Source organism: Cervus canadensis, chromosome 3 (genome assembly GCF_019320065.1).
Source record: "Cervus canadensis isolate Bull #8, Minnesota chromosome 3, ASM1932006v1, whole genome shotgun sequence".
Classification (NCBI taxonomy): domain Eukaryota; kingdom Metazoa; phylum Chordata; class Mammalia; order Artiodactyla; family Cervidae; genus Cervus; species Cervus canadensis.
This window is the reverse complement of record NC_057388.1, coordinates 108,724,952-108,741,182: the sequence shown is the minus strand read 5'-3', so window position 1 is coordinate 108,741,182 and position 16,231 is coordinate 108,724,952. Positions and strand designations below refer to the sequence as shown.

At 50.2% G+C, this 16,231-nt stretch overlaps 1 non-coding gene across 1 annotated transcript; it reads right to left on the bottom strand.

Annotated features, from left to right (window-relative positions):
* Positions 1 to 3,381: 3,381 nt before the first annotated feature.
* Positions 3,382 to 3,548, bottom strand: LOC122439073. Its single transcript, XR_006268809.1, has one exon. It is a non-coding gene; the product is annotated as a U1 spliceosomal RNA (small nuclear RNA).
* Between the last annotated feature and the right edge of the window lie 12,683 nt (positions 3,549 to 16,231).

Below are 16,231 nucleotides of genomic sequence, written 5' to 3'. Positions count from 1 at the left end.
CCTGAGGTACCAACATTTCTCAAACTTCATTTTGGGGGTGGAGGTGAGGATGGGATTCTCATGAGTGATAATCCAGAGACCTCAAGGAAAAGTAATGCTTTCAGGGGGTGTGTTTACTCTCCTGGACCATAAGGATGTTTCACTAGGTAACTTGAGAAGTGCTGAGTAGACATTTCCTGTTACCCCAGGGTCAGAACTAGTTTCTCTAAATCTCCTCCACCTGACTGGCTAGACACAGCCTGGTTGTGTGGATGTCATACAGCCCCCCCTCCCCCACCCCAGTCCAAGGTGCCAACCTGGCATGAACCTCACCTAATCTACTTCTATAAGAGTGTAAAAGACTGTTGACACTGGATTATAACCAAAACTGCTTTTGAATGGTTATGTTCAATCAAGACAGCATTTGCTAATAATGTGATTTATTTTCTTTTCTTGAGCCTGACCCAGCCAAAGCAGGAGTGTGTGCAGAGGAGTCTTCCGTCTTCTGCTCTGCCTGTTGGGTGGGCAGGACAGGCTTTCCCGTCTCTGCCCTGGTCACAACTATGTACTTTGTTCCCCAAAGTTCAAAGCTCTTTTGACTTAAGGGAAATGGGACCCTGGCCATTCTTTCCAGTTCTTGGGTAAGTGCATGGAGCTATGTTTCTCTGTAGGTATATATACATATATTAATACATGTAATACATATATATATATGTATATATATATATATATATATATATATATATATATATATATATGCTCAGTCAATTTAGTCATGTCCGACTGTTTGCGACCCTGTGGACTGGAGCCCGCCAGGCCCCTCAGTCATGGGATTCTCCAGGTAAGAATACTGGAGTGGGTTGCCATGCCCTCCTCCAGGGGGTCTTCTCAACCCAGGCATTGAACTTGTGTCTCCTGCATTGAAGGAGGGTTTTTTTTACTGCTGAGCCACTACACACACATCTATACACATGTAATATATATATTATCATATGACAAGTAGATGGGGGAAAAAGTGGCAACAGTGACAGATTTTATTTTCTTGGGCTCCAAAAGCACTGTGGACAATGACTGCAGGCATGAAACTAGAAGACGCTCCTTGGAAGAAAAGCTATGACAAACGTAGACAGCATATTAAAAGGCAGAGACGTCACTTTGCCAATAAAGGGATGTATAGTCAAAGCTATGGTTTTTCCAGTAGTCATGTATGGATATGAGAATTAGACTGTAGAGAAGGTTGAGCGCCGAAGAACTGATGCTTTCGAACTGTGGTGTTGGAGAAAACTCTTGAGAGTCCCTTGGACAGCAAAGAAGTCAAACCAGTCAATCCTAAAGGAAATCAACCCTGAATATTCATTGGAAGGACTGATGCTGAAGCTCCAGTACTTTAGCCACTTGATGGAAAGAGCTGACTCATTTGAAAAGACCCTGATGCTGGGAAAGATTGAAGGCAGGAGGAGGATGAGGTGACAGAGAATGAGGTGGTTGGATAGCGTCATCAACTCAATGGACATGAGTTTGAGCAAGCTCTGGGAGATAGTGAAAAACAGGGAAGCCTGGCGTGCTGCAGTCCATGTGGTTGCAAAGAGTCAGACACAACTTAGTGACTGAACAACAACAACAAGCATGTCTGTGGGCTTCCTAGGTGGCTCAGTGGTAAAAAATCCTCCTGCTAATGCAGGAGACTCAAGTTCGAGCCCTGGGTCAGGAAGATCCCCTGGAAAAGGCAACAGCCACCCACTGCAGTAGTCTTGCCTGGGAAATCCCATGGACAGAGGATCCTGGTGGGCTACAGTCCATGGGGTCGCAAAGAGTACATGTAAATATACATACATATACATGTAGTATATATATATACATACATTAAATATATATATGTATATACACACACACACATACATACCATCACAGTAACACTGGGACCCACGAAGTTCCAAAAAGCTGGCCCAGTTATCAACTGACAGGAAACTTGCTCGATAAATGATGGCTCACTAATATGATGGATGCTGTGTAACTTGAGAGTCATTCCTTCTTCAGCCATCAGAAGCTTATGCTGGGTATCCCCTACTCCACCCTGAGACTCGAGTCGCATGCACACAGGTTAGGAAGCACTGATAGAAATCAAGCTCTTAACCTCACGGAGATGAATGTGCCTCACGGCCATAACTCTGAAATGTAGGCGTGCCATGGATTCAACAGGGAAACAGCAGAAAATGCAGGAAGCTTCTCTTCCGCACATCTGCTTTCAAAACCTGATATTTTCAGATGTATGAGGTTTAAGACAACGAGGTGACAGGTCAGTGTTTACCAACCAAGTTGCTGTTTACAGGAACTTCTGACAGCACAAATTGCAGTGTACCTGTCTTGTGGGATCTGAGATTGTTTCCTTCATCTTTTTTCCCTCTGCCATTCTGCCTGGACATTCAGACTATCCCAATATCTTTGTTTTAATACCAAGTACATACCTTATAAAAACGGTATGAGATCCTGCATTGCCTCTCTGCTGTTTGGGAAAGTGCTATCAATTCTGTTAGCTAATTGGTATATCAAGGTCTGTTCACTCAGTTACCTTTCTCTCTCCAGCCAAGCCGAGGTTAATACGGCCCTGCCTCTGCCTCTCCATCCCCTCTCCCGTGTGCCACTCTGAACCAGGGGCCTCCTGGAGTTACACAGAGACCCCGCAGATCTGAGAGAAGGCAGGAGGGAGTCCCGTGGGCTGCGTTTTGCTAGATCCTGCTAGGGCTGTCTGTGGCCTTGCCTTCACCTGTCGTTCATCACTGCACCCCCAGGAGTGTGGTTTGCCTAAAGCCTCTGGAGTCTGGGCCCGTGAATGAAGAAGTCAGTCCACGGAATGACAATGGACGGAGCTGAGTTGACTGCCTTGCAGCCTGCAGCCTCGCTACCAGAAACCATATCCAGGAATTTCGATGGTTTGAAATGCCATCATCTGCAGTGAGGCTGTTACTGATGGAGTCTTTCTGTTGAGCATAATGGGATCTGTTCTCTCCAGCCCCAGCCAGTGACTCGGAGTTAAGTATCTGAGGAAATGTGCTCATGAGGGTACCATTTATTACCATTCTCAATTATAGATGTGCTGTTACGCAAGGGGCGTTTTCCGTCGCTTATGAACTAAGTCCAGTGCTGTGTCGTCTCCCCAGACCAGTCACTGAGGGCGCGATGCTGAGTAGGTCTTCTGGACATAGACAAATCGTGGGATCACGGGTGTGTGTGTGTGGGGGGGGGCGGGCGGTGCGAGCAGGGGGACGTGTTCTAAGGACTTTGAGATGTTGTGTGTGCAGGGAGCAATCTATGGACTTTAGTCTCTATTCCTGATATACTTTTAATAATAACATTAATAGCCATCTAAAAATAACCTATTTAATCCATTTTAAAAAATAAGGTAGGTGATTATATTATTATTTTTTTTTTTCCACTACCACAAATTACATAGTCGAGTTTCCCACATTTGGGGAAATCGCAGGGGTCAGCACATCCAGAGTGCAGTGGATAAGCCTCGCCCTGGGAAAACCACCTTCGTGATCATGGTATCTCCCCTGCCAGGTAAGTAAGAGATTACGTGCCTATTATAAAACATACAGAAAGTATGTGAAAATATATATTTAAATCCATAAGGCCATCACCTAGAGATACTCACTGTAACTTCTTGGGGTATTTCCAGATATTTTTCCTGTGCATGTATGTGTGTTTAAAACAAAACACAAGGAGAATCATACTTCATATACAGTGGAATTAGTCCTTTGGAGCTTGTGAGTATCTTTGAGTCAGCATTGACTATGTCATCACTCTTTAACAGCTTTCTTGAGATAAAATTCACAAACCATGTAATTCACCCATTTAAAGTGTACACTTCCATAGCACTTAGTACATCCACAGAACTGTGAAACCATCACCACAGTAAATTTGAGAAAAAAGTGAAAGTCGTTCAGTTGTGTCCGACTTTTTCTGACCCCGTGGACTGTAGCCCACCAGACTCCTCTGTCCATGGAATTCTTCAGGCAAGAATACTGGAGTGTGTAGACATTCCCTTCTCCAGGGGATCTTCCTGACCCAGGAATCAAACCTGGGTCTCTTGCATTGCAGGCAGAATTTTTACCATCTGAGCCACCAGGGAAGCCCCAGTCAATTTGAGAACATTTCATCAACCCGAAAAGAAACTGTGCCTAAACATCATTCCCTTTATCCTTTTTCACCCCACCCTGCCAGCCTCCACTCCCCAGCCCTCAGTCAGTCAGTTCAGTCGTGTCCGACTCTTTGTGACCCCATCAACCAGCAGCATGCCAGGCCTCCCTGTCCATCACCAACTCCTGGAGCTTACCCAAACTCATGTCCATTGAGTCGGTGATGCCATCCAACCATCTCATCTGCTGTCATCCCCTTCTCCTTCTGCCTTCAATCTTTTCTGGCATCAGGGTCTTTTCCAGTGAGTCAGTTCTTCGCATCAGGTGGCCAAAGTATTGGAGCTTCAGCTTCAGCATCAGTCCTTCCAATGAATATTCAGGACTGATCTCCTTTAGGATGGACTGGGTGGATCTCCTTGCAGTCCAAGGGACTCTCAAGAGTCTTCTCCAACACCACAGTTCAAAAGCATTGGTTCTTTGGTGCTCAGCTTTCTTTATAGTCCAACTCTCCAACTCTCACATCCATACTTTACTACTGGAAAAACCATAGCTTTGAGTAGACAGACCTTTACTGGTAAAGTAATATCTCTGCTTTTTAATATGCTGTCTAAGTTTGTCGTAGCTTTTCTTCCAAGGAGCAAGCATCTTTTATTTTCATGGCTGCAGTCACCATCTGCAGTGATTTTTGGAGCCCAAGAAAAACCCATCCCTGGGCAACTGCTAACCTCTTTTCTGTCTCTGTAGGTTTTCCTGTTCTGGAGTTTCATACAAATAGAATTATATAATATGTGGTCTTTGGTCTTTTGTGTTTAGCTTCTGCCACTTTAGCACAGCGTTCTCAAGGTTCATCCTCATTGTACAGATATGCATGCCTCCTTCCTTTTTATGGTGAGTAGTGTCCCATTTTATGGAAGCACCGCATTTGGTATATTCACCAGTGGATGGACAGTTGTGTTGTTTCCACTGTTTGGCTTTGATGAATAATGATGCTACAAGCGTTTGTATGTGCGTGTCTCTGTGGATGTCTTTCCCCTTCTCCTGAGTGGACCTGCTGGCCTTTGGCAACTGTCTTTAACGGTGGAACTGTGGACTCTCTTCCAAAGCAGCCACACCATTTACATCCCCACCAGCCGTGTGGGAAGTTCTGGTTCCTCCACATCCCTGCCAGTGCTGGCCGTTTCCTGACTCTTTGATTCTAGCTGTCCCCGTGGGTGTGAAGTGTGTGTATTGTTTTGATAGCAGGATGGTATTCCGGTATGTTGGGGAGCACCTCAGCTCATGCGCTGAGACTTTCCTGTCAGTGTCACCCCGGAAGAGTGAGCGGATGAGGTGAGTGAGCTGGCGAGGGGGGAGACGCAGGGCAGAGCCTTACCAGCATGGCCACCACTGTCAGGAAACCCATCCCCTGGGCTGGTCACGGCAACGACGTCGCCCATATGGGTTATGGGGAAACATGTTTTGCAAGAAAGAAGCATGTTTTTGGAGAAAAGAAAGAGTATCTTTTAGCCTTGTGACTCCCTCTCTGGCTGGTCACGTCTTCCTCGCAGTCACTGTGTCCTCTGCTGTCCTGACTGGTACTCAGCGCGCCAGTGTATCCGCTGGGCAGCCAGGGTCCATGCCGACAGAGCAGCTCAGCTTCTGCAGTGGTGGGAGGGGGCCAGGGCTGCTGCTGTAGGTCCAGGTGGGTCAGAGGTACTCAGAGAGGGAACAGAAGATTCAAGAGAGATGCAGAGTCCCTTTACCTCAGACTGGGACTTGAATCCATGAGCATGTGTGCTAAGTCACTCAGTCGTGTCTGGCTCTGCGATCCTACGGACCATAGCCCAGCAGGCTCCTCTGTCCATGGGATTCTCCAGGCGAGAATACTGGAGTGGGTTGCCATGCCCTCCTCCAGGGAATCTTCCGATTCAGGGATTGAACCCGAGTCTCTTAGTCTCCTTCACTGGCAGGCTGGTTCTTTACCACTAGCACCACCCGGGAAACCCTGAACCCATGTTCCGGGACTCAAGCTGAGCCAAAACCATGGTCTTCCGCCCGAGATCACAGGAGTGGTTCAGGCTCTGGATGTCTCATTGCAGAGAGAATTCAGTGAGAGACACAGTGAGAGGTAAGAAGTGGGTTTATTTGGAGAGAAACACGCTCCACAGACACAGTGTGGGCCACTACAGAGGGTGAGTGCTTCTCAAAATGTGGTGTGGTTAACTTTTATGGGCTGGGTGATTTCATAGGCTAATGAGTGGGAGGATTATTCCAACTATTAATAATTTGCCCATGGGGTCACAAGAAGTTGGATGTGACTTAGCAACAGAACAAGAGCAACAATATTTTGGGAGTGGGGTGGAGACTTCCAGGAACTGGGCCACCGCCCCCCTTTTGATCTTTGATGGTTGACCTTGGAACTGTCATGGCACCTCTGGGTGTGCCGTTTAGCCTGCTGATGTTTGTTACAAGGAGCTTATACTGAGGATCAAGGTCTAGTTGACTTGTCTGCCATCTTGGACAGACTTGATTCTAATCAGTTTATGTTGTGTCCTCGGGTTGTGTCATTCCTTCAAAAGTTGTGCCCTGCCCACTTCCCTCCTGTTTCAAACGGCTTTGATGTGGAAAGTTGGTGAGTCTCACTGAGACCGCTGCCTATGGTGACCGGAGCCAGTGGGGAGGACGGGCCAAGGCAGGGGGCGTGGGACGAAGGATGAAGACACGACGGCCTGGGGGTGGAGAGGAGGCCGGGAGGCGGCAGAGGGCACTGAGGCGGAAGGTCCCAGAGCAGGAAGAAAGGATGGTTGAGAAAGCCAGGGAGGCGCTCCCTTTGGCAGCGTGCACACTAACCTGGGAGAATGCAGAGATCAGTGCAGCCCCTAAGCAAGGATTACACGCAAACTTTGTAGACATCTCTTCCGTGTTAAAAAAAAAAAAAAGAAACCCAGGGAGGTGTGTTCCAGGAAGAGGGGTCGGCAGAGACAAAGGCTCGCTCCTGGCGGAAGGGCACAGTGATGTGGGCTGGGGGGACGGCAGAGTTGGGCTGGTGCTTCATGAGGAGGCAGGTATGGATGAGCAGGGGAGAACCAGGCTGGAGCAGAGCGTGGTCTGGAGAGAGACATGCTTTTCAGCCCTGATGGAAGATTCCAGTAGACTAAGGGAGAAAGAAAGAGGAGAAAGTGTGGGCAGTTCCCCCAAAGAGCCTGCAGAGGCTGGACGGATGTTGGGTGAGGATGTTTGCTGCCCCCAGGAGGGTGCCCTCAGGAAGGCGCCCTCAGGAAGGCCTGGGGCCAGACGAGTGGGCCACCGGGTGGGCCTGCCCTCAAGGGTTTCAGGCGTGTGGGAGGTGTTGGGGGAGGAGGGAGGAGCTGCCGGGCTGAGAGCAGCCTGCGTTTCAGCCTGCAGGGCCTCCTTGGCCTTTTGGGATGTGATTCCACAAGGTCTGCAGGGTGGTGAGGTGAGTCCTTTGTGCCACCATCCCGGGCATGAGAAGCTGGGCTTTTCCAGGTGGAACAAAGGAAGAACTCCAGGGCGGGAAGGGTGGCACATTGAGGAGTGGTTTGTGGGGGTCTCAGAGTCCAAACAGGGCCAAGAGGAAGCCGAGAGTGGGCTCGGGAGGGATGGTGACCCTCCCTGCCCTCCCAGGACGGGGCGTCAGGCAGAGAACTCTGTGTTCCCTCCTTCATGTGGGCATCTGTGCTCTGTCCACTGGCATGACCCGGCACCTACACACACGTTATTAGACACAAGAGTCTGGAGGAGGAGAGACTCCAGCCAGACAGGAGGATTCAGAGGGACAGCAGCTGAAGACAGTAACAAGTCACGGAGTGGCCCTGGGGCTGGGCGGCAGCCATGGTGCAGAGGAGTCGCCAGGGCTGTGGGATCAGGGGTCAGAGAGGTGGAGGCTGGGCCAGTCGGCTCCTCTGAGATGGAGTTGCTTAGGCCGGAGTGTCTGTGCAGGAGGCCTGGGCCCACCCTCGAGGCCCCCGTGACTCGGGGGGTGCTGGGCTTGTAGCTGGGTGCCCCGGGCCAGAGTGTCCCCCCACATCCATGTCCTTCCTGGGACCTCAGAAGACAAATACAGGATTTCTTTGGAAACTGGGTCACTGCAGCTGTGATTAGTCATGATGAGGTCATCCCGGAGCAGGGCTGGCCCTTAACCCAGCACGACGGTGTCCTCACAAGAAGAGCGGAAGAGCCACAGAGAGGGGAGACGCCCGGGAAGGCCAGGCCATGATGGAAGAGATCGGGGAAGGGTGCGGCTGTGAGCCCAGGAAGCCGAGAACGGCCCCAGGCCCCTGCAGCTGGAAGGGGCAGGAGGGACCCTTCCCCAGGGCCTCCAGAGGGAGCACGGTCTGATGCACCTCAAATTCAGACTTCTGGCCTCCAGAACTGTGAGAGGATAGGTGTCTATTGCTGTTCACTCGCTCAGTCATATACTGACTCTCTGCGACCCCATGCACTGCAGCACGCCAGGCCTCCCTGTCCTTCACCATCTCCTGGAGCTTGCTCAAACTCATGTCCATCGAGTCAGTGATGCCATCCAACCATCTCATCCTCTGTCGTCCCCTTCTCCTCCTGCCCTCAGTCTTTCCCAGCATCAGGGTCTTTTCCAATGAGTCAGTTCTTCACATCAGGTAGCCAAAGTATTGGAGCTTCAGCTTCAGCATCAGTCCTTCCAATGAATATTCAGAGTTAATTTCCTTTAGGATGGACTGGTTGGATCTCTTTGCAGTCCAAGGGACTCTAAAGAGCCTGCTCCAACACCACAGTTCAAAAGCATCAATTGTTTGGCTTTCTTTATGGTCCAACTCTCACATCTATACGTGACTACTGGAAAGAACATGGCTTTGACTAGACGGACCTATGTCAGCAAAGTGATGTCTCTGCTTTTTAATGTGCTGTCCAGGTCTGTCTCTGTCCCAGAGGCCCAGGAAACCAGCAGCACACAGGCACAGCTGTGAGCAGGGCCTGCGGTGCTCTGGACTGAATACACATGTCACGCTCCTCACGGTGGTGTGACCACGTGCGCCCGGACACGTCACGTCAGGTGTGGCCTCCGCCTGAGCAGAGGTGCCCCTGTCAACCTGTTTGATAAATGTTAGCAGAACTGAATTTCTGTTTGGAAACACTTGGTGCAGCCCTAGGGTGCCTGCCGCTCCAGATGTGGTGCGTCCCATGAGCTCGGGGCCGGGGTGAGGGGGTCATACTCACATTGTTTGCTCCAGGAGACGGTCAGAGTGGAGACCTGGATGGGCCCAGAGCAGGGGCAGTAGTAGCTGTGTGGGGAGATGGGCCACAGCGCTGGCTCATGTGGTGGGGCGGAGGGGAGCCGAGATCTGGGAGCCTGGGGCAGAATGTGGGGTTCGCTGTGTCCTCTGTCCGCTCCAGGCCCCGGACGGGGTGCAGCTGGTGGAGGCTGTGGCCCGTCAGCGTGAGCCACCTGCTGGAAGGTCTCAGGGGGCACGGAGCCCATGACCCCTGCCACGTCGCCTTTCCGTCCAGGGTCTGCGAGGGAGGAGGGGGCATCATGTCTTCTGCTCAGCCGTGGCCAGGAGACGGGGTCGGGCAGAAACCCCGGGCCTCAGGGCCAAAGATGCAAAGGCCCGAGCGACAGTTATAGCCTAGGGACAGTGCCTCCAGTGTTCAGGCTCGCTTTGCTTGTTGCTTTTAATCCCTCGTCACTTTCTGGCATTGGCAACAAAATCTTTAAACAAAAAAAAAGGGGGCATTCATATGCACCCTTGTTCAAGATGAAAAAGAAAGAGAAAAAGTAGAAAAATTGCATCATGTTTTCCAGCCAGGCTTGGGGTGAGCTGGGAGGACAGGAGCCATGGACCTCAGGGGACAAAGTAGGTGATGGTAGGAACACAGGGAGGACAGAGGCTGCCCGGGTGCCTAATGGGAAAGTTTCCTGGAATTTCCTGGGGAGGCAGAGGAAGGGGTGAGGCTCCCCGTGGGTCCGGGTGGCAGTGCCTCCATCCAGCTCATGCCTCTGGATCCTGGAGAAGAAGGAGCTCGGGCTGTGGGGTCGGGGGTTGGGGGAGGAGTGGGTTTACTGTCAAACATGAACGTCTAGGGGGCCATGGGCAGCAAGTGGCTGATGGTGGGAAGGCAGTTGGATACGCGGGGGTCTGGACCCAAGCAGATTTCAACAGGATCGTGTATACAAGATGGAGGAAGCAAAGGAGCCTTACCGTTGGCCAACGAGCACCCAAAAACAGGCTCAACATCACTCATCACCAGGGAAGCGCAAATCAACCCCATTGTGACATGCCACCTCACACCCACGAGGTTGGTTATTAACAACAACAACACAGAACCGGTGTTGGCGAGGATGTGGAGCCTTGGAACCCTGCGCCTTGGTGGTGGTAACGTACAGGGGTACCATCGTCATGGAAAACAGAAGAGCGACTTGTCAAAAAGTTAAACACGGAATTACCATACAATTCAGCAATTCCACTTCTGGATTTATCCCTGAAAAAAAGGGAAAGCAGGAGATGGAACAGGTGTCTGCTCACTGTATTCACGGCAGCGTTCTTCACGATAGCAAGGGGTGCAAGCAACATACATGCCCATCGATGGATGATGGATAAACAAACTGTGGTCCTCACAAGGAGTTGGGAGGATATTCTGTCACCTGCCCCATCAGGGATGGACCTTGACATTATGCTGAAGTGAAGAGCCACAAGAACAGTAAGACTTTGAGATTCACTTATATGAGGTCCCAAGAGGAGTCACATTTGTAGAAAGTAGGTGGTGGTTGGGCTTCCCAGGGGGCTCAGTGGTAAAGAATCTGTCTGCCAATGCAGGAGACACGGGTTCCACCCCTGAGTTGGGAAGATCCCCTGGAGAAGGACATGGCAACCCACTCTAGTGTTCTTGCCTGGAGAATCCCATGGACAGAGGAGCCTGGCGGGATACAGTCCGTGGGGTCACAGAGAGTCAGACATGACTGATAGACTGAGCACACTGAAGATGTTGGTTACCAGGGGCTGGTGTTTAATGGAGAGAGGGTTACAATTTAGGAAGGTTCTGGAGATGGATGGTGGTGATGTTTAATACCGCTGAACAGTGCATTTAAATGTGGTTAAAATGGTAAGTTTTATGTATATTTGACCACAGTCGTTTAAATGTGGGAAAGAAGAAGAAGACACACCTGACCGTGACCCGGTTTTCCGTTCTGTGTCTGGTGACAGCAGAGCCTGCCTTCCGGGCCCCTGGTTACAACGACGAGAGAGAGAGAGACCGACTGAGGGGGCCCTCCTCCCGGCTCCTCAGCTGCCATGCGCTCAGCGCCACCTGTGGGGCTGCAAGGCCCTTGTTACAAGTCCTCTGCCCTTTAAGCTTCTTTTTCTTTTTTCGCCTTTGATGCCCCCTCTTCCTTGCTCTCCCAGTGCTTGACTTCTGAACGTCAACGGCCTTTGCACACAGAACGCAGGCTGGGTTATGAGAGTGCTCTCAGGTCCCTGGGGGTCCCTGGGGGTCGTCCCTGGCTGGGTCCTCTCGGGAGGCTCCCCTGAGTCCCTCATCCCCCAGCGCCGCCCACCCACTCTCACCCCACAGACAGGTCTGCCCTGCAGGCTGCATCTCCCTGCTCTCCCCGCTTGCTGGCTGCCTGGGGCAGGCTCTGGCCAGTGGGAGGTGCTGGCCAGAGATGGGAGGGTGGGGGGCAGGAGGTTGGGGTGCCCTGTCCCTGCTCCCTTCTTGCCCATGACCGTGCGTGCCCCCCGGGGCCCCTGCAGCTCCACCGGCTCTGGGGTGGGAACAGCCACCCTCAACGGCTGGTCTGTGGACGCCCACCCTCCCCTGTTTGTCCTCTTCACCCTGGCCTCCCCTCTAGGGAGTATTTTCAGCAAAGCTTCTTTCTTTAAACAACCCAGGAGACCCGAGTCCTACTGGGTCTCTGTGGGACCACCACCAACTCTTCTCCCAGCAAGAGGCTTCCAGAAGTCTGCAAGACCGCTAGCCTTCGCTTCAAGCTACCAGCGACGACACTGACGCTTCTGAAAACCATCCTCAAGGCCCCAACAGGGCTGCTGTGGGGCTGCCGGCTTCCCAGGAGAAGTGAGGGACACGGCCACTTCTCCTGAATCCCTAGTGGGCTGGTCACTGAGCGCCCCGAGGTAGGGGGGTTACGGTCACAGGAGGAGAGCTCTCCCGTAATATCAGGAAGGCCCCAAGCCGACGCAAATTTGCGCTTGTCTTTTTACTGGGCTTGGTTACCAGGTACAATAGGGTTATGGAGAGTAGGTTATATTCCTGTAGAAAACTCAGAGGTAAAAACTGGAACACGGAAATCACCCGTCATTTTCAAACCCAGGAATAGTCACGGATAGCATCTTATATGCACAAGCACACATGTAAGTTTATGGACAAGATCTTCTAACTATGGTACTTCCCCGGTGGTCCAGTGGTTAAGACTCTGCGCTCCTAATGGAGGGGGCCCTGGTTTGATCCCGGATCAGGGAACTATATCCCACATGCCGAACAGCGCGGCCAAAAAGAAAAAGATTTTACTATTAGAACTCTATAGGATGTAATATTCTGTCTTGTTTTTCAACTTAACCCCACCTCCAACAATCCAGGGTAAATATCATTCAGGGTAAGAAATACACATTTTTCAGCAACAAGTTTCCCGCTGCATAGATGTGTGTGTGTGTGTGTGTGTGTGTGTGTGTGAGTATGTGTGAGTGTGTTTGTATGTGTGATTTCTTAGCATGTCTTATCTCTGGACATCTATAGAGAGCCTCATACATTTTAGTATCATAAACAAAGCTTCAACAGTATCTTCATAGCAGTGGTGGTTTAGTCTCTAAGTAGTGTCTGACTCTTATGACCCCACAGACTGTAGCCTGCCAGGCTCCTCCACCCATGGCACTTGCCCAGACAAGAATACCAGACTGGGTTGCCATTTCTTTCTCCAGGGGATCTTAACCCAAGTCCCTTGCACTGCAGGCAGATTCTTTACTGACTGAGCCACCAGGGAAGTCCAGTATCTCCATAGCTAAATATGGAGGTGCATCTTTATCCTTGTTTCCTCAGGACACATTCCAACACTCACCCATAAAATAATTGAACTGCACATCCTGCCAAAAGTGCACCGTTCCTGGTCACATGTTACCAGCCAATCTGAGTTCTGACTGTGGGATTGATACTCCTCACCGCTCTCCTCTCTGGGGCAGTGCTGCTCTGGCTTCTCAGATGGAAGCAGGGAATAAATACTCTCACCTCTCCTCTTCACCTTCCGTCGGTCCCTTCCAGGACAAATGGCTCTTGTTCTGCTTTTTATTCACAGTGACTTCCTGGTTCCCTATTTTTTTTTTTTTAAATCAGAGCTGAACTGTGATTTTATAGGAACCCCTTCCACTGCTCATGCTTTTAGACATTGGGTTGCTATTTTTTAATGAGGCTAGATTTAGTTTGTTAGATTTAATTTGTTAGATTGTTTAGTTAGATTTTAGGCTAGATTTAGTTTGTTAGATTGTTTAGTTAGATTTCAGGCTAGATTTAGTTTGTTAGATTTAGTTTGTTAGATTGTTTAGTTAGATTTTCGGCTGGATTTAGTTTGTTAGATTGTTAGATTCATTGGGGCTAGATTTAGTTTGTTCTCGTTATATATTTAATTTTGCTGGAAAGTAATTTAATCTGCTAGTGGACTTCTTCCCTTTGCAATAAGTAAAGTTTGAGTGAATGAGTGAAAGTTGCTCAGTTGTGTCCGACTCTTTGCGACCCCATGGACTATACAGTCCCTGGGATTCTCCAGGCCAGAATACTGGAGTGGGTTGCCGTTCCCTTCTCTAGGGGATCTTCCCATCCCAGGGATTGAACCCAGGTCTTCTGAATTGCAGGTGGATTCTTTACCAGCTGAACTACCAGGGAATCGCAGGTAAAGTTTGGGGAATTGTAATTCAGTGATTATCACTGAGTATTGGACTCGTTTCCTGGGTGTAAACTTTCTCTGTATTACGAGCTGAGAAAGGAGATGAGTCCCCGCCTTCCCACACTCAGGGTCATTGCTATGCTCCGATCAGAGGGTCGCCCCAAGCAGGACCAGCCATAAGGAGTCTTGGGTGTGCGGACGCCCTGTGACCTCACCTAGGGAGCAGATGACCTCCACCTCTGAGGGAGATGGGACCACCTCCAGAGCGACCCCCCTGACACGCCCGGTCGGTGTCAGCTTACCTAGCCACCCATCAGCAGCTGAAAACAACACGCCTCTTGCAGCCAAACTCACCACCAAGCAGCCCCCGGCAAGCGGCGAGGAGCAGGGGACTTCCCCTGCTGACCTGATCGCATTCATCTGCGTTCACCTGATCGCATCGGGAGCTTTCGTCTCTGGAGGGGAAGGGTTTTGCTCTTGATCTGTAGGCTGTCTGTGCAGAACGCACCCGGGGCTGCTGGCCTGGGGCCCTGTGTCTGTGTGCTGACCCGCACGCACACAGGCTCCCTGGGCCTCTGTCCACTTCTCTCTTCCGTCTGTCCAGTCTTGCCGCACGTAGCTTAAAGCTCTGTTATGAAGCGCATACACCTTTGTGTCTGTTAGGACTTTCTGACAAATTGACCCTTTCATTATCATGAAATGCCCCTCTTTATTCCTGGGCACACTCTGTCTTCAAGTGCCTTTGATCTGATGTTGACATAGTAACTGATGGTATGCGCCTTTCCCCACCCTGTACTTTCAGCTTATCTGTGTGTTAAAAGTACGTCTCTTGTCGACAGCGTATCAACTGGGTCTCCTTCTTAAAATGCACTCTGAATATCTGTCTTTTCTTTGCAGAGTCTGATCCTCTACGTTTATTTTAATTATTGATGTGATATGAAGTCCATCATTTTGCTATTTGTAGCCTGATTGTCCTTTTTTTAAAGTTGGTTGATTTTTAGAATTCCCTTTAAATGTGTCTATTATCTATTGGCACTGTATCTTTTTTGCATTTTCTTAGTGGTTGCTTCGCTGGTAGCTCAGTGTTAAAAGAATCCATCTGCCAATGCAGGAGACCCAGGTTTGATCCTTGATCCAGGAGGATCCCCTGGAGTAGGCAGTGGTAACCCACTCCACTATTCTTGCCTGGAGAATCCCATGGACAGAGGAACCTGGCGGGCTACAGGGTCACAGAGAGTCACAAAGCGACTGAACAAGTGGTTGCTCAAGGGGTTACAATGAACATTCCTGGTGGTCCCTGTCTCTTTAGAGTTATTTCACATAAATAACATGTATTATTATATATATTATATGAATTATACATATCATTATATGTATTATATGAAATAACATGTATTATTTCACATAAATGTAAAGATTTGCAACTGTAAAAAAAAGCCTGTTTACCCCACCCTACTTATACTACAGTTGTTGTGTGTGTTACTTATGCACTGGTGTAAACCCCACAATGCTGAGGTTGTTTATTTGCACACATGATAAAGAGGAAGTGCCAGGATCTGGGAGCCGCACAAAGCCCTTTTCTCGGTCATGTCGGCTCCTGGTGCCATGGTCTCCAGCCCCTCACATATTTACTCGGTTACAGGGGGCACAGTGGTAAAGAATCCTCCAGCCAGTGCAGAAAGACGCAAGACACCCAGGTTTGATCCCTGGGTCGGGAAGATCCCCTGGAGGAGGAAATGGCAACCCACTCCAGTAATCTTGTCTAGGAAATCCCATGCGCAGAGGAGACTGGTGGGCTACAGTCCATGGGGTCTCATAGAGTCGGACACGACTTGCCAGGCATGCAGTCTTTGTAACGGGCCCCCTGTGGGCGCAGGCAGGGCCGGGGGGTCTCTTACAGGCCTGTGACGGCCACACGGCTGAGCACAGTCCGGAGCAGAGGGGGTCTGCTCCCTTCAGGCAGTGCTGGTGACACTTGTCTCCACAAGTCATGTGGTTGATCCAAACTGGTTCTGAAGGGTGTGCGGTAAGAAAGGCATTTGAGATGGAGCCTCGTATGTAAGGATTTTATTATATTCCTGCAGTCAGTACGCGTTATCCTTAAACCAGGGCTACCTGCACCTTTCATGGACCAGCAAGGCGCTGAGGGTGCAGCACATGTGTCCCAGTACTTATGTTAGAAAACAAAGCCCAGCAAGCTGCAAGCAAACGAAAAGATGAAACTATTAGAGGCATCCGAATAGCAGGCCAG